This window comes from Schistocerca serialis, chromosome 9 (genome assembly GCF_023864345.2).
Source record: "Schistocerca serialis cubense isolate TAMUIC-IGC-003099 chromosome 9, iqSchSeri2.2, whole genome shotgun sequence".
NCBI lineage: Eukaryota > Metazoa > Arthropoda > Insecta > Orthoptera > Acrididae > Schistocerca > Schistocerca serialis.
The window spans coordinates 389981996-390000794 of record NC_064646.1 but is presented as its reverse complement, the minus strand read 5'-3'; positions in this window follow the sequence as shown (position 1 = coordinate 390000794).

The window sequence follows — 18799 nt, the reverse complement described above, 5'->3', positions numbered from 1 at the left end:
TTTAGCTCCCTGTTTGCTTTATTCGTCGACTTCCGCGGGCTACACGTGAAACTTGCCCGCGCGCGTTCAACCGTTTCTTCGCTCACTGCAGGCCGACCCGTTGATTTCCCCTTACAGAGGCATCCAGAAGCTTTAAACTGCGCATACCATCGCCGAATGGAGTTAGCAGTTGGTGGATCTTTGTTGAACTTCGTCCTGAAGTGTCGTTGCACTGTTATGACTAACTGATGTGAGTGCATTTCAAGCACGACATACGCTTTCTCGGCTCCTGTCGCCATTTTGTCTCACTGCGCTCTCGAGCGCTCTGGCGGCAGAAACCTGAAGTGCGGCTTCAGCCGAACAAAACTTTGTAAGTTTTTCTACGTATCTGTAGTGTGTCGTGACCATATGTCAATGAATGGAGCTACAGTGAATTTATGAAATCGCTTCAATCATTTGTAATAGCCCTGTAATTATTGGATTTGCTTATTTACTCTAGAATTACAAAGAAAAAGTAAAAAAGTTATGCACATCGCAGGTAGCGACTTGGAAGTACATTTCATGTTTGTGCGGCCATGGTGTCCTTAACAATTACAGGTAATATGTGGATTACGCCCTCTTTTGCACATGTATGAAGTTTTATTTGGTCCAATCGCATTTCCTGATCACTGTTTACAAACCGCTTTAACAGGATCAGAAAGAGTTTTCTTGCTTAAAATTGTTTTTTAGCCCATTTTTTGAACCTTTATTCTATTTGCATGTCCTTTCCCCGTATACAGTTGCCCAATCTCTAACACACTGCAGTACACTGACCAAAGACATGAACAGAAGATAAGGAAACGTCTTTCCCATACTGGCCTACAGTGAAATTTCGTAAATGTCACACACCACAGAAGCTACTCACTAGAAAACGGACTCTTCAAATCATGAACACACTGCAGTGCACTAGCTAAAGATATAAATAGAAAAGAATGAAGCATTTTTCCCATACTGGCCAACAGCGAAATTTAGTAAATGTCACACACCACACAAGCAGCTCACTGGAAAGTGACGAAGGATCGACAGTTTTCGAGCCACTCAAAACCGTGCACAGCGACAAAAGCTGGGAGTACAACCAAGATCAACGCATCATTTTACTGTGGAAGTCCTATTCAGTACATTAAGACAACAAAAAATTGGTTATTTTCGGAAATCCGAATCTACTACCAGAGCGATTTCAAGAGTTCTGTCAAATAGACCTGTTTCGGACGACTTATGGTTCAAATGGCTCTGAGCACTATGGGACTCAATTGCTGAGGTCATTAGTCCCCTAGAACTTAGAACTAGTTAAACCTAACTAACCTAAGGACATCACAAACATCCATGCCCGAGGCAGGATTCGAACCTGCGACCGTAGCGGTCTTGCGGTTCCAGACTGCAGCGCCTTTAACCGCACGGCCACTTCGGCCGGCTGGACGACTTATGCAAATCCAGGAAAAGAGTATAAACCTGGGCGGTGGTAAGTACGACGCTCTACTTCTCACGGACGGACAAATCGAGCTGAGTTTCACAAGATGGGTGTTCCAGGATGCTACTGTTGCTGTTTCGGCTGGTCCCCCAGCAGTTAAATTTGCTTTCGCCAATACTCCAAAAACGCTGGATCCACGACGACCGCAATGGACAACAAGAGCAAGAAAACTACCTCGCGAAATACTCGGGACGAGCCCGGAGAAATACGAAGTGTTCCGTCTGCGAAAGACACCAAATCTCACCCTAAGCTGCGAGTAGAGTACCCGAGAGCACAGTCAGGTACAAACAAGGAAATGCAGACGCGGTACAGTATGAAGAATTGCCTCATGTAAACAAGCGGACGGAGATCGAGATAAAAAAGAAAACCGGGCTAGCTCTAGGCTGGACTTGGCATACGGGGAGTCACGCGAGGAAAGCTATGCAGCCTAAAGGCTCTACCCAGCAACTTTCCCATCACTGACTTTGGAATCGCGAATCATTTCGACTCTCAACAGTGAAACAATCCTCGCCCGACACACTGAAGTCTTGCGGGAATACCATACCAGTAAATGCGTCTCATAGTGTTGGCCTCTTTTTCATGTTCGATAATGAATTTTACGAGGGTCGTTCAATAAGCAATGCAACACATTTCTTTACTCGGCCTATTTTTATGGAGTTTGTTATTAGACATCGTGGAATATTTCCGCTTCAGTTTCTATGGTTTCATGAAGTACCGACAGGTGGCAGCGCTTTACGTAGACTTCAAAATGGTGTCTGTAACTACGGTGCGCTCCAAGCAGAGAGCTGTCCTTGACTTTCTGTTAGCGGAAAACCAGAGCTTCGCAGATATTAAAAAGGTACTTGTAGTATGTATATGGAGACCTAGCAGAGAAAAAAAGCATGGTGGGTCGCTGAGCGAGGCGTCTGCTATCATCGGCAAAAGGTCGCGCAAACCTGTCCGATTTCCCACCTGCCGGAGGGCCAGCAACAGCTGTGACTCCTGCAATGTTGGAACGTGTGGACACTCATTCGGGGTGATCGACGGATGACAAACACCTCGCTGCACTACTGGACGTCTCTGCTGGTAGCGCTGACACACTCGTCCACCAGCTGTGATACTCAAAGACGAGTGTTCAAATGGTTCAAATAGCTCTAAGCACTATGGGCCTTGACATCTGAGGTCATCAGTCCCTTATACTTAAACCTAACTAACCTAAGAACACCACACACATCCATGCCCGAGGCAACCTGCGACCGTAGCAGCCGCGTAGTTCCGGACTGAACGCCTAGAACCACTCAGCCACAGCGGCCGGCAAAGATCTGTGTCCGCTGTGTTCCTCTCCGCATAACACCGTCCGGCTTCCAATTGTTTCTCCCACTGAAGGACACTCTCCGCAGGAAGTGGATGACCAACAAGTTATTCCCGCAGTAAGACGTCCACTGCGACTTCGACCAGTAAATTGGTACCATGCGCGCATACAGGCTATCCGTGTAAGGTGGTGTAAAGCCGTCTCATTTAACGGAGATTATGTCGAAAAAAAAGGGTTTTGTAGCTACAAGAGTAGAGCATAATATACACTTCCGGCCATTAAAATTGCTACACCAAGAAGAAATGCAGATGATAAGCAGGTATTCATTGGACAAATATATTATACTAGAACTGACATGTGATTACATTTTCACGCAATTGGGGTGCATAGATCCTGACAAATCAGTACCCAGAACAACCACCTCTGGCCGTAATAAAGGCCTTGATACGCCTGGGCTTTGAGTCAAACAGAACTTGACAGTCTGGAACCGCAAGACCGCTACGGTCGCAGGTTCGAATCCTGCCTCGGGCATGGATGTTTGTGATGTCCCTAGGTTAGTTAGGTTTAACTAGTTCTAAGTTCTAGGGGACTAATGACCTCAGCAGTTGAGTCCCATAGTGCTCAGAGCCATTTGAACCAAACAGAGCTTGGATGGCGTGTACAGGTACAGCTGCCCATGCAGCTTCAACACGACACCACAGTTAATCAAGAGTAGTGACTGGCGTATTGTGACGAGCCAGTTGCTCGGCCACCATTGACCAGACGTTTCCAATTGGTGAGAGATCTGGAGAATGTGCTGCCCAGGTCAGAAGTCGAACATTTGCTGTATCCAGAAAGGCCCGTACAGGACCTGCAATATGCGGTCGTGCATTATCCCGCTGAAATACAGGATTTGGGCTGGAAATCATTAAAAGGAAGGCATTTTTCGTTGCGACGGAATATTCCCACGAAATTCCAATCACCAATTTTCTCCACCAAATGCGAAAATATTTTGTTGACATCTACCTACATAGGGAGGAACAATCACCATGATAAAATAAGGGAAATCAGAACTCGTGCTATACGAGATTGGTATAATAGAGAATTGTAAAGGTTGTTCGATGAACCCTCTGCCAGGCACTTAAATGTGATTTGCAGAGTATCCATGTAGATGTGGATGTAGAAATGTAGCGTTTCGCAGGGATCGAATGAAGGGTAGAGCCACGGGTCGTAACACATCTGAAATGTAACGTCCACTGTTCAAAGTGCCGTCAATGCGAACAAGAGGTGACCGAGACGTATAACCAATGGCACCCCATACCATCACGCCGGGTGATACGCCACTATGGCGATGACGAATACACGCTTCGAATGTGCGTTCACCGCGGTGTCGCCAAACACGGATGCGAACGTAATGATGCTGTAAACAGAACGTGGATTCATCCGAAAAAATGACGTTTTGCCATTCGTGCACCCAGGTTCGCCGTTGAGTACACCATGGCAGACGCTCCTGTCTGTGATGCAGCGTCAAGAGTAACAGCAGCCATGGTCTCCGAGCTGATAGTCCATGCTGCTGCAAACGTCCTCGAACTGTTCGTGCAGATGGTTGTTGTCTTGCTAACGTCCCCATCTGTTGACTCAGGGATCGAGACGTGGGTGCACGATCCGTTACAGCGATGCGGATAAGATGCCTGTCATCTCGGCTGCTAGGCCATTGCGATCCAGCAATACGTTCCGTATTACCCTCCTGAACCCACAGATTCCATATTCTGCTAACAGTTATTGGATCTCGACCAACCCGACCAGCAATGTCGGGATATGATAAACCGCAATCGCGATAGGCTACAATCCGACCTTTATCATAGTCGGAAACGTGATGGTACGCATTTCTCCTCCCTACACGAGGCATCACAACAACGTTTCACCAGGCAACGCTGCTCAAATGCCGTTATCGTATGAGAAATCGGTTGGAAACTTTCCTCATATCAGCACGTTGTATGTGTCACCACCGGCGCCAACCTTGTGTGAATGCTCTGAAAAGGTAATCATTTGCATATCACAGCGTCTTCTTCCTGTCGGTTAAATTTCGCGTCTGTAGCACGTCATCTTCGTGGTGTAGCAATTTTAATGTCGAGTATTGTAGTACGTGGATGACCAGGAGGTTGTTCACGCAAGAAGACGTCGGCTGCGACGTCGACCAGTAGAGTGGTACCACACAGGCATACAGGCTCTCCAAGTAAGTTGGGGTAAAGCCGGCTCATTGAACGGAGATTATGTTAAAAAAAAGGGTTTTGTAGCTAAAGAGTAGAGCATACTGTAGTATATCGGAATCCTGAATAAAACCAACTTGCTTTCAGAAAACAAGTGTTTTGCATTACTTACAGAACACAGTGTATATTTCGGAGGATATATTTTAAATGTCCCATGAACTCTTTAAGCGTCTAAATTCCGTGTAACTAGAGCAGAAACGTGTCGTCCATGTATCGATAGAAACACGTGGGTTTCAACGTGGTGGATTCTAATGCCTTTGCTTTAAAGTGTTCCGTGTATAGGCCCACCACCACAGGTAGTAAAGGGCTAGCCAACCATTGGTTTGCTAGTTATATTTTTCGTCGAAAGAGCAGTAGGGTTTACTTCAGAAAGTTCGGTGAAACAATCTTTTTCCTTAATCGATTTGTAGAACCAACGGGAAGTCTATGCCTGAATTGCTCGACGAACGTTTGTACTAGACAGTTTCCGTATGAAATTCCACTATAAGGATGCGCTATACCTGTTGCTGAGGTAGGGTCTTCCTGATTAAGAAAGAAGCGGAAAGATACCAGGTAGAAAGATATATAAACCATTAGTTTAGAGACAAAAAACGTCGTAAAAAGAGAATAATAATGGAACAAGACACATAGCTTACAGCATTTTGAAAAATCTTTGAGAAAGTAATGTACTCAAGAGTGGTTAGCCATCACAACAGTAATGGGAAACTTAATAAATCACATTTCGGATTTCAGAAATGCTATTCCACTGAGACAGCAATATACAATTTCACTGTCCACATAACACAGTCTTTAAATAGTAAAATGTCACCAGTGTGAATATTCTGTGAGTTACCAAAGCATTTGATTGTGTGAATCATAACATTATGTTAGAAAAATTACAATTCTATGGTATAAATGGAACAGCATATGAGTGGTTTAAGTCATGTCTACAGAACAGGATGCAAAAAGTCTCTTTATATGCTTCAAGTGATTCAAAGGAGTTTGCCACTTCAGCTAACTGGGGTGAAATTACATTAGGTGTTCCACAAGGTTCGATCATGGGTCCCCTCCTGTTCTTGATATATGTGAATGACCTCCCTTCTTATGTGAAACAGGATGCTGAACTGACACCGTTTGCTGATGATACAAGCATAATTATTAATCCAGTAAAAGAAATTTTGATAGAAAATGATACAAATAAAGTCTTTGGAAAAGTTATTAATTGGTTTTCTGCGAATGGGCTTGCTCTGAACTTTTAAAACACACAGTCCATCCAATTTTCTGCTGCGAAAAATATAATTCCTTCAATAAACATAACACATCAAAAGAAGTAAGTAGCCAGTGTAGAGTACACTAAGTTTTTGGATGTACATATAGATGAGAATCTTAAATGGAAAATTCATGTTTTGGATCTCCTAAAGCGACTAGGTTCAGCAACTTTTGCAGTCAGAATGATTGCCAATTTTGAGGATGTAGAAGTTAGTAAGCTAACATACTTTGCATACTTCCACTCTCTGATGTCATACGGAATAATATTCTGGGGAAACTCAACACTTAGGCAAGAGGTATTCACTGTTCAAAAGAAAGTAGTTAGAATAATGTGTGGGGTTCATAGTCGCACATCTTGTAGGCATCTGTTTAAAAAAGTTAGGAATTCTTAGAACTGCTTCACAGTACATTTACTAAGTAATGAAATTTTTTTCTCAACAACATGGACCAATTTAAAATCAACAGCGACATTCATGATTGCAATACCAGAAAAGAGAAAGACCTACACTATCCTTTACTTAACCTATCTTTGGCACAGAAAGGAGTAAAATATGCTGTTATAAAACTTTTTGAGAAATATCCAGATGAAATAAAATGTCTGACAGACAGCAATAATAGTTTCAAAAACAAATTGAAATCATACCTCCTTGGTAACTCCTTCTATACCATAGATGAATTCTTGAATATGAGTAAATAAATCATAAGATGTGATATATGCATTTTATGCCATTTAAGGGAATTGGATAATTAATAGAAATATTTAAGTATAGCACTATAATGTAAACAGAAAAAGAAAAAAAAACTTGTTCCCTGTGCGCATTTCTTGTGCATATGACACGTTCCACATCATAATGGTCTTCCATGCTATTGATCAATGGAACACGTAACTAACTAACTAACCCACCTTTCAGAAATTGCAGTCTGAGGCCGTTATGCTGAAATCACCTAAGAGTGTACCTTAGGTCATTTTGTCCAATGGTTTCCTAGTCTCCTTATATTGACTGTTTTCTGACTCGTGTGTATAATATTCCATGTACTAAGCTGATCCGGAGAAGGCATGCCTGTGTAGTGAAACCTCATCACCCGTCCGTTTTCAGCAAAAGGAAAATCCAGGTTCCTGCAACAGCCTCCTCCATTTTTTAGCATATTTTGACCTTAGTGCTTTGTATACCCGGCCAGATCGAACGCCTTGCTTAAACTATGCTCGTTTATTAGTATCTCTGTTACCTATAGCCTGATACAAGCCTTTATGTCTGCGCCTAATAAAAGGTATTTGCCAAGATGTTGGTCATGACTAGAGATGGGCAAACTCGTTCGTCCTTTTGAAATAGACCACTGTTGATGGTTCCTTTTTGGGAATCGTTCGTTTTTACTCTTTCACGGTACTTTTTGTTTACTTAATTGTGCTTGCCAGATTGATTGTAGATAAACTTCCAGGAAAAATATTAAGTACGTACAAATATTTCTCCAGCATGACAAATTCATTGATTACCTCATACAGACAGGTTGTTCACATCGATTTCCTTAACTTAATGCGTCATTAGAAACTATAACATTACCCGTCTGGCATGATGGGCCAATGAACGCAGAACAGAGAGAGACCAGAGCACTTTGAATGGAAGTGCAGATTAGTGAACCTCTTTATGACTCAGCGCAGATTATTCCAGTCGTCATTCACTTTCGAGGGAGGTCCGCAATCGTAGCAAGCACAGAGTCTTGGTTTTCAGTTCGTTTATAGAAAATAATATATACCTGCATCTGTATTACTAGCATCTTTTACAATTAAATTAATTAATTTTCAAAGTGCCATTCTGTTTGTATGGGAAGTGAGATGTATTGGATACGTCACAACTTCCGACTGAGGAGACGAGAAACTGCGTACTAAAATTAGAAATTTTGTATCCGAAACCGGGGTAACTACACATATATGCAGGGAGATGGTTGTACTGTTGTGAAATAAACTAATGATTTAAATAAAAAGCCGTTCAGTACGAGTTTCATGGACAGATGTTTCTGCCCTTTTCTGTAGTAAGTTAAATGACAGAAATACCTGTAAAATTATTAGCATTGATCTAGTAGTGAACTTTTATTTTATTTTCGAATAAACCTCACTATAAAATTTATCTTTTGAGAAAATTAACACGTAATTTACTGGATTGTTGATTTTCATATTCGTTTCACTCTCGGCTGTTGATGACTGCCTGTGCTCGTTCATAAGTTGTCTTCCTCATAACCGAAAAAAAACAAGACTTTTTTCCTAAACCTTCACAATATAGCGCGCATCATTGCTTTGAAGATGTTTACAGTTGAAAAAGATAACCAGTTTTTGATTAGTCATCAGTTGAAAAGGACCCCCAAGTTCCATGCATGGAATCAATCATCATTATTTGAGAAAGGGAACCTCTGAACGAGCACAGGCAGTCATTGACAGACGAGAGTGAATCGAGTATGAAAATCAACAATCTAGAAAATTATGCATTAATGTCCCAAAAAGAAAAATTTTACGCTGAGATTTATATGAAAATAACATAAAAGTTCAGTACTAGATCAATGCTGATGATTTTACACGTATTTGCGTCATTTAACGTACTAGAGAAAGGGCAGGAAACAGCTGTCCATGGAACTCATGCTGAACGGCTTTTCATTTACATCATTAATTTATTTCACAACAATACAAAATACGGCCACTTTCAGAGGTGCGTTTATGTGAACTGAAAAGATTTCAGAACAGTCTCTAGTATTTACCTTGCAGGTATGAGCTATATAACAGAATCATATTAATAGTTTTTTAAATTAATAACGAACTCTCATCTCGAAGAACCTGTCTTAGACTATCTTTTCCTGCTCCAAAGGCTTCCATCATGCAATGTGGATGGCGAAAATTTGTGTTCTGTGCTTAAGCTGAATTACGGCCACAATGAGAGACTGCACTTTATTCTATTCATATACTCCTTATCAGTATGCAAGGCGAAGCACACTCCTGTGCCGCTTCAGGAGCCAAAACACTGCATTTAAATTTCAGAATTCTTTCGAAATTTCACACACACACACACACACACACACACACACACACATACACACACACATACACACACACACACACACACACACATTATACATATATCAGTTCGTTGATAGTAATACCTAGCGTCCTCTCGCCTCCATCTGCTGAATCAAAAAAGAAAACAGCCACTACATTGAATCATGAAGCAGAACCAACAGACGAAAATGTATAAAGATTAAAGCAGGATTTGACAAAATCCCAAAAATTATGACTAATGGAATTGAACAGTTCGTTTCTAATAAAATGAGAATACCTTTAAACAGATTTGATTTTCGTGACAAGTATTTTAAGACAGATTCTTCACAGTGACGTGAAAATGAAAATGTAAACGCTCTGTAACTAGTTTCTAAACTAAAAGATGTAAATTATTCTGCTTAGAGAGGCATCAAGCTCACGGATCACTGTAATAAATGATTTAAAAAGGGAAACTGGAGCTATACATACTTCAGGTTGTGTAATTTGCCTCACACAATTAGTAAATAGTAAGTTTTTGGTTGTATTATTAAAGATAATACAGAAGTACGGTATTAATAATAAATTGAAAGTAAACAAAATCTTTCGTTGAAAAGCTACTTCTGAACAATATTTTTGGAGACAAAAAGTACGATTTTCTGTTATACTGCCACTTCCCCTGTTTGCATTGAGTCGAAATCATCCACATAATATTTTTTGTGCGAAGAAAACAAATTACGGATATCACAGAGAGACAACCATAGTTGAAAAACAATAACCTCCCTAAGTGCCAAGTTTTATTTCTTGAAGAAATGCGAAAATCATAAGTTTTATGTCTTGCTCATACTACAATCAAAAATGATTAAAAGTTATCTAAAAAACTAGCCGTTAATCAGTCAGATGAAACTTAAAAATCTGACTGCTCGTTTTGCTTGTCGAAACAAAAAAAAAATGCATCCCTTATGATAAGGATGCGTTCTACAGTCTGTCAAACCGACGAAGAGTTAAACAGATTTCTCTTTTTGTTGGCTGCAAAGTATGTCACTATTACATAAAACTTAATTTTTGTGTAAGTTATATAATTATAAAAAGGTTGAACTGGAACACGCGAATACATAAAAGAACGAAAGTCCACATTAGTGAACCATTACTTGGATCCATTCGATCGTGAAAGATCCACCTTTAGTCGTATCGTACATCTGACTGCTCCTTGCAAGCCTGTTCGTCTAAGATGTCACACACCACTTTGACAGTATCTCCATCACTCGTGATGTCGTGCGTAATGCAGGTACTGTTGATTCCTCATAGTAGTTCAATGTACGCGTGTACCGTAGGTTACTGGAGGAGCTACGCAATACCTTCTACTGATTGGAAGAAAGCGTAGATCCTTCCCGTTCTCGTGAAGGATGATTGAACAAACGCACATACCTATAGACACATATTGCTGACCTTAGTATTATTTAGAATTTTGGAATATCTTTTATGCCCCGATCAAGACACTTCTGAAGACCGAAAACCTCCTTGATTGGAACCAACATGGATTCCGCAGTCTTAGGTATGGGCACGGGATCCAGAAGGCAGTAGATACCCGAAGCTATGCCAGTGCCTTGATCCTTCGAAAAATGTTCGGTACAGTCCTGCACTGTTGGTTAGTGAACGAAATGCGGAATGTCAGATGAACTGTGTGACTGGATTGAAAAGTTGCTAGTAAAAGCAACACAACATCTCGTTCTTAATGAAGTCATTAGACGTAAAAGTATCTTCAGGCGTACTTCAAAGTAGTATTATAGCAGTATTATTTTTCAAAATGTATATAAATGACCTAGTGAATAATGTCGGAAGATCCTTAGTGCACATTGCGGATGAATTTGTTGAATACATGTTAAGTCGCAAGGCTAGAAAATTGTAGCGAAATGCTGTGATACTACGTAAGCAAACATAAAATAATGGCAGAAGGACTCTTTATTACAGAAAAATTAGTATAAGCAGTTACATCCATTATACAAGATGACAATTGCTGAACTATATGAAATAAAATCGTCGTAACTTCTGAACGGTTTGCGTTAGAACGTTCGAACAGCGCGAATGGCCGCGTGGCATGATGGGAATTAGTATGCGCATTGTTGTTTGGTTTAGCGACAAAGCCTACTTTCATTTGGATGGGTTCGTCAATAATTTCACGATCGAGAAGTCTCTTCACCCCGAACGGGTGACCGCGTGGTACGTCCAGTCACGGAATAATTGGTGCGATATTTCTCGACAGCACGATGACTATCGAACGGTACGTGAAGGTTCTGCAAGATGATTTCACCCTTATTATCCAGAGTGACCCCGATTTCAACAAGATGTGGTTCAGGCAACACGGAACTCAACCCCATGGAAGCAGGAGAGCGTTTGATGTCCTGGAGGAGCACTTGGGGAACCGCATACTGGCTCCGGGGTTCCGAGGGGCGGCTGGCATTGGCCTCGATTGGCGGCCATATTCTCCGAATCTCAACGCACGCGACTTCTTTTCTTGGGGCTAAACTAAAGACAATGTTTACATCAATAACGCCTAAACCACTGCTGAGATGAAAACAGTCATTCAGGACGTCATCGACAACATCGATGTTCCGACCTTCAGCGGGTCATGCAAAATTACGCTATTCGCCAATGATGGCAGGCCTATTGAACAAGCCATAACTTTAATCCGAATATCTGTTAACGTTTACATATTGAATAAAGTATGTGCACGCCGTAGTTTGTAACTAATTTACGCACATAGTTCAATAACTGTCACCATGTATCTCTGGAACTAAGCGTACAGAGAGATTTAATGCGGAATGACCACATAAAACATATCGGAGGCAAGGGAGATGTCAGACTAAGATTCGTTGCAAGAATCCAACAAGGAGGTAGTTTATAAAATGTTAGTTCGAGCAATACTTGTATATAGCTCGCCAGTCGGGGATCGGTACTAGATAGGATTGACAGATGGAATAGAGAAGATTTAGAGAACAGCAGTTGTAACGTACTGGCGAGTATCGTCGTTGCGTGACAGCGGGAGGATAGTGGGTGACTTAGACAGATTTCCTATCTGCTATGATTAATAACATTCATCAAACGAGGAAACCGCAAGTTATTGCCCATCAGAAAGAAAAATAATCCTGTAATATTGTATGACAGCATTAATTTTGTTACGTAAATTAAATAGCACGGCGTAACACTGCAAAGAGAGATGAAACAGAAAAAGACGTAAGATCGGACCCGGGAAGGTTAATGATCGACTTAGAGAATTCCACGAAAACTTGGATCATCAGCAAATAAGAATGCGTAGATAACACTTGTGCTACCTGTTCTCGGGCATTGATCGAGTGCTAGGAATCCTCGCCACCATGTCGGATTAAAGGTGCAAATGGAAGGAATTCAGATTTATCACCGAGAGGTTCGAAGAATACGCCAGTATTATGACAATGCTACGTGAACTCCAATGGGAAACCCTGGAGGGAAGAAGTAGTTCTTTTCGTAACAGACTAATGTGAGAATTTAGAGATTCGATATTTGTTACAGATTGCAGAACTATTCTACTGCCACCGACGTACGTACGTCCCATGCAAGGACCCTGAAGGGAGGATAAATTACGGTTCGCTCGACTGACGAGGGGAATGAAAAGGAAAGAAAAACAGTAGTGCAAGGTACTCCCCGCCATGCACCGGATGATGCTTAGTGGAGTATGTACATAGACGTAAATACAATTATCTCTGCAAATGTTGATGACTGGCTATTTAATGACGTTATTGCGAATGGCAGCCGGCCGGTGTGGCCGTGCGGTTAAAGGCGCTTCAGTCTGGAACCGCGTGACCGCTACGGTCGCAGGTTGGAATCCTGCCTCGGGCATGGATGTGTGTGATGTCCCTAGGTTAGTTAGGTTTAATTAGTTCTAAGTTCTAGGCGACTGATGACCTCAGAAGTTAAGTCGCATAGTGCTCAGAGCCATTTGAACCGTTTGCGAATGGCAGAAGCGTTCACCGGTGTGCTAATAACTCGAAGACGGCACGTCAGTGGCTATTTGTTTATTTTATTATTAGCGTCCTATGCTGGCGACGGTGATCACAACACTGGTGTCTGGCAGCGAATGGCTCACAGCCTAAAGCCGTTGTCAGGATTAAAAATGTTCCGGCGTCTTCAAACCCTATTGCCACACTAATTTTGAATTTATATTAAGATGCTGTTCCTGCTAAAACACTAACGATAGTAAAGTTTCTATCTCGGCTGCATGTAATTTTTCTAAATAAAACCGCAGCAGCTGTGGAATAATCCTTTATTCGTACAACCGGTTTCACAACCTACAGTTTCATCATAGCTATATCTGAACAGAAATAACAGACTGGAGGAAAAATTAATTTTTTTCACAGGAGGTCAATTGAAAGAAATATTTCACTTCAGTGATGTTTACGTACTAAATATACAAAATGGACAATGCCCTACGAGAAAAGCGGATACACAATAAGAAGAATACTCACATTCAGAATACATACAGCGAAACGTAGAGATTATTGGACGCCCCCATCACTCTCAGTTAAGCTGTATCAGAATGTCCTTCAAAGGAACGATAGTCAAAATAAGCGTGGCGGAACGAAGGAGATGGCTATGGTAAATGCTCCAAGTTCTAGAAAGAAAGATGGAGCACAATATAAAAAAAATATTATAGGACCAAAGAATGGATAAAATTCGTAGGAGTCTGATGTGTCATGCTCACCCAGAGATAAATAATAGTCTCATCGTGTACGGCTTTGAAATGGACTGTACCGTGAAACGACTACAGTAGTATTAACAGTGGCGGAAAACTTGTACCCATAATGAAAATGAGGCGGGAGGAAAATGAACAAGAGTGGCAAGGAAAACAAATTAAACAGAAGAATAACAGAAGAATAGAAATCTTTGGTCTCACCGTTCAAATGGTTCAAATGGCTCTAAGCACTATGGAACTTAACATCTGAGGTCATCAGTCCCCTAGACATAGAACTACTTAAACATAACCAACGTAAGGACATCACACACATCCATGCCCGAGGCAGGATTCGAGCCTGCGACCGTAGCAGCAGCGCGGTTCCGGACTGAAGCGCCTAGAACCGCTCGGCCACATCGGCCGGCCGGTCTCACCGCATGCAGCTGACTATCACGGTGAGAACAGGCACCGGATGATACCAGGTGAATCCTGATCGCACGAAATTCTGTTAGTTGATAGGGAAGCACGAAACAGATCCGGCATAGCGGTAAAAATGTGATAAAAACAGCAAGCAATGAAACCTGCATAAGAATATTGGGCTGAGCCCTAACATTGATCGTGTCGTATTAAAAGTCAAAAAACATGTGAAGTGAAATGGTAACAAATGAAATATGATAAACAAAAAATTACTTATTACGATGTAAACTGTCAATAGTAGAAACTGTATTGCGGTGACTTAACTCCGTTTGGCCGTATAACGTATGTTTCACATTGCCCACAATATAAAGTGCGTTGCCGACTACGTGTTGTACGATCTACATTTACCTGATTATTCTGCAATTCACAGTTTCTTGTTTGACAAAGAGTTCATAGGACCACTTTAAGACTGTTTATAGACCATTCCACACTCGAACATCATGTGGGGAAAAGGAAAACCTATATCTTTCCTTGCGATCTAAACTTAAGCACAAAAAAAAAACACGTGGCATAGTCATGCGTATTCAAATACAGAGATACGAGAACAGGCAGAATACAGCGCTGTGGTCGGCAACGCCGATATAAGACAATAAATGTCTGCCGCAGTTGTTAGATCTGTTACTGCTACTACAATGACAAGTTATCAAGATTTAAGATAGTTTGAACGTGGTGTTATAGACGGTGCACGAGCGATGGGACATACACAGCATCTCCGAGATAGTGATGAAGTGGGAATTTTCCCGTACGACCATTTAACGAGTGCACGGTGAATATCAGGAATCCCGTAAAACATCAAATCTCCAACATCGCTGCGGCCGGAAATAGATCCTCCAAGAACGAGATCAAAGAAGATCGTTCAGCGTAACAGAAGTGCAACCCTTCCGTAAATTGCTGCAGATTTCAATGCTGGGCCATCAACAAGAGTCGGCGTGGGAAGCATTCAACGATACATCATCGATATGAGCTTCCGGAGCCAAAGGCCCACTCGTGCCTGGTCGGATGAGTCTCGTTACAAATTGAATCAAGCGGATGGACGTGTACGGGGATGGGGACAACCTCATGAATCCATGGACCCTGCATGTCAGCTGGGGACTGTTCCAGCTGGTGGGGGCTGTGTAATGGTGTGGGCGTGTGCCGTTGTTGTGATATGGGACCTCTGACGACTCTGACAGATGGCACGTACGTAAGCATCCTGTCTGATCATCTGGATCGACTCATGTCCATTGCGCATTCTGACGGGCTTTGGCAATTCCAGTAGGACAATGCGACAACCCACACGTTCAGAATTCTTACAGACTGGCTCCAGGAACACTCTTCTGAGTTTAAACACTTCCGATGGCCACCAAACACAACAGAAATGAACATTATTGAGCATATATGGGATGACTTGCAACGTGCTGTTCGCGAGAGATCTCCACCCCCTCGTACTCTTATGGATTTATGGACAGCCCTGCAGGATTCATGGTGTCAATTCCGTCCAGCACAACTTCAGCTATTAGTCGAGTCCATGCAACATCGTGTTGCGGAACTTCTGCGTGCTTGCGGGGGCCCTATACGACATTAGGGAGGTGTATGGTTTCTTTGGCTCTTCAGTATATGTATTCTCCTATTTTATTGCGATGGTCTTTGTTCGTGTGGAGGGGCGTGTCAACAAAATATTTTGGTAATCGAAGAAGAAAATCGACAGTTTAAATCTCGTGAAAATATCTAGTCGCAACGAAAAACCTCTTGGTGTTATCGATTTCCTTGCCTACTTACGTATCTCAGTCGTGACACACTCTCCCCTGATTCGCAATAGGAAGAAACGATCTGCCCTTCTTGAAAAATATTTCGATGTCGCCGGCCGGTTTGGCCGAGCGGTTCTACACGCTTCAGTCTGGAACCGCGCGACCGCTACGGTCGCAGGTTCGAATCCTGCCTCGGGCATGAATGTTTGTGATGTCCTTAGGTTAATTAGATTTAAGAACCTTCAACATCGCAGCGCGTCAGCAATCGTTGGTTAATATATTAATTCCACGGTTGGGAATATATGGGCTATTTAGCCCCGACCCATGTATAAACTTTCTCGTATTCGTATGCGCATGCGCATTCAAGTAACTTCCCTTGTCTTGCGCATGTGCATAGGTAGCGGGTCGGGCTTGTAAGTGAGCGACCATTTGCAGCTGCAGTTTATGGCGGGTCATGGCCCATCGAACATAGGCCGGTGTGAGGTGGAGCGTACACCATCAAGTTAAGTAGTCGTTTTGACTTTGTACATATGTACTGTTTGTATTTCCCTTTTTTTCGTTTATAAATGTATCGCTATGGTGTTCTCTTAATCATTGACAAAGGTCATCTTAGGCACTTGTGGGTTTTATTGTTGTTCTGAAGAAGGTGTGGTTATCTACGCCGAAACTTAGGTTAACACTAGTTGCTTTTTTCGCACTCGAGGCGGGTTTTTAGTTTTTTCATATGTGATTAGGTTTAAGTAGTTCTATGTTCTAGCGCACTTATGACCTCAGATGTTAAGTCCCATAGTGCTCAGAGCCATTTCGATGTCCTCTGTCAGTCCTATCCGGTAAGGATCCAATATCGCGTAGCATTCCTCCAGAAGACAATGGACAAGCGTAGTGTAGGCAGTCTCTTTAGTAGATTTGTCTCACCCTCTAAGACGTCTGCCAATGAAACGCAGTCTTTGGCGCACCTTCCCCAAACAACATTTTCTGTGTGCTTCTTCCAACCTTAGTTCTTCGTAATTCTGTTCCCTAAATGTTTACTTGAATCGACAGCCGTTCAGATTCTGGGATTTATCCTGTGGCTGAAACTTCACGGAATTTTTTTTAGCATACTCTTATGGAGCTCTTAACACTATTGTTAAGGATCAGTTGCCACTTTCCACAGTATGTAGATGTCTAATTATTTTGCAATTCGTTTTGATATTCCGATGGCTTTACTGGACAGTAAATAACAGCATCATCTGCAAACAATCTACGAACGCTGCTTAGATTATGTCCTAAATCGTTGACAGTGGATAATAATAGCAACGGGCCTACAACACTTTCTTGGCGAACCTCAGGTATCACATCGGTTTCATTAGATGACTTCCCGTCAATTAATACAGACTGTGACCTTGCTTACACGAAATCACGAATCCAGTCGCTCCACCTAGAGCTACCTTGCTGGTATCTGGTGATGTAAGCGATGTTTCTTCGGGTAGCTTGTCGTCACACGTCTTTATAGGTGGGATCTATGCGTGCACAGACTGCGCAGTGCCTGAACAGTGGGAAAATTTTAGTCAGTGTGCGGTTAGTACTAACAGCCGTAACTGCGAAGATGTGTATCACAGGGCTCCGACTCAGGTTTCGCATACTTGCTACACGATAAGCGCAGTTGTAACCTGTTTTCCTGCGTTTACTGCTTTTTCTCTGTCTTAAAACAATGGTAGTGCACATACTGAAAATTCTCCGATAAATAGAACCCTTACTTAAAGGAACCGGATAGTCGTCTTTAGAGGTGCTTGGACACCTTGGGGTGAAATAAAAATACTTACTGAGTTCCACAGATCACAGAAAAATATACTCATAGACAAAAATACACGACATCATCTCACTTTGGAAAAAAAACTTTAAGCCAATGTGATAGTGGTGCGTTCTAGGCGTTGCATAGTTCTGGCATACAAATTACGAGTAGTTGTACTATGCAACTTGACGTGTGTTTCGCCGTCCAATCTACCATCCTATTACTCACATACTTCGTAATTACTCGGGTTGCCGGATCCTGATTTCTGAATCTTGTGGTTTATAATGGAAACAAGACTAAGATAAGTCGTGACACGTTCATAAGATTTATCGACCAAGAAAAAGTATTCGACAAAGTAAATATAAAGCAGTTCTCAGGAAAATAGGCGTAAGCTCGTCGAAAGATGGGTAATGTAAAATATGGACAAGATCCAACAAGAATAATTGTGGAAAATAGAGAAGTAAAATTTCGAAGTAGAAAGTGTGTAATGCGGAGATGTTATCTTTCCTCTGCCCTCCTCCATACGGTGCAGTCTACACGTCGAAGAAGGAATGAGGAAGATAAAAGAGGAGTTCACGAATGGGATTAAAATTCCCATTGAAAGAATACCGATGCCAAGATGATGATATTGTCACCTTCATTGACAGTGAGGAAGAACTGCAAATGTTAAATGGACTAAACAGGCTAATGAACTCACGCTGTGGGTTAAGATTGAACCGAAGACGACGAAAGTAATGGAAATGCTATTAACGATAATCTTAACGTTAAAAGTAGGGGAACACTACAAAACCTCCGCTCTAACAGCCATGCTAGGGTGGCTGGCTGT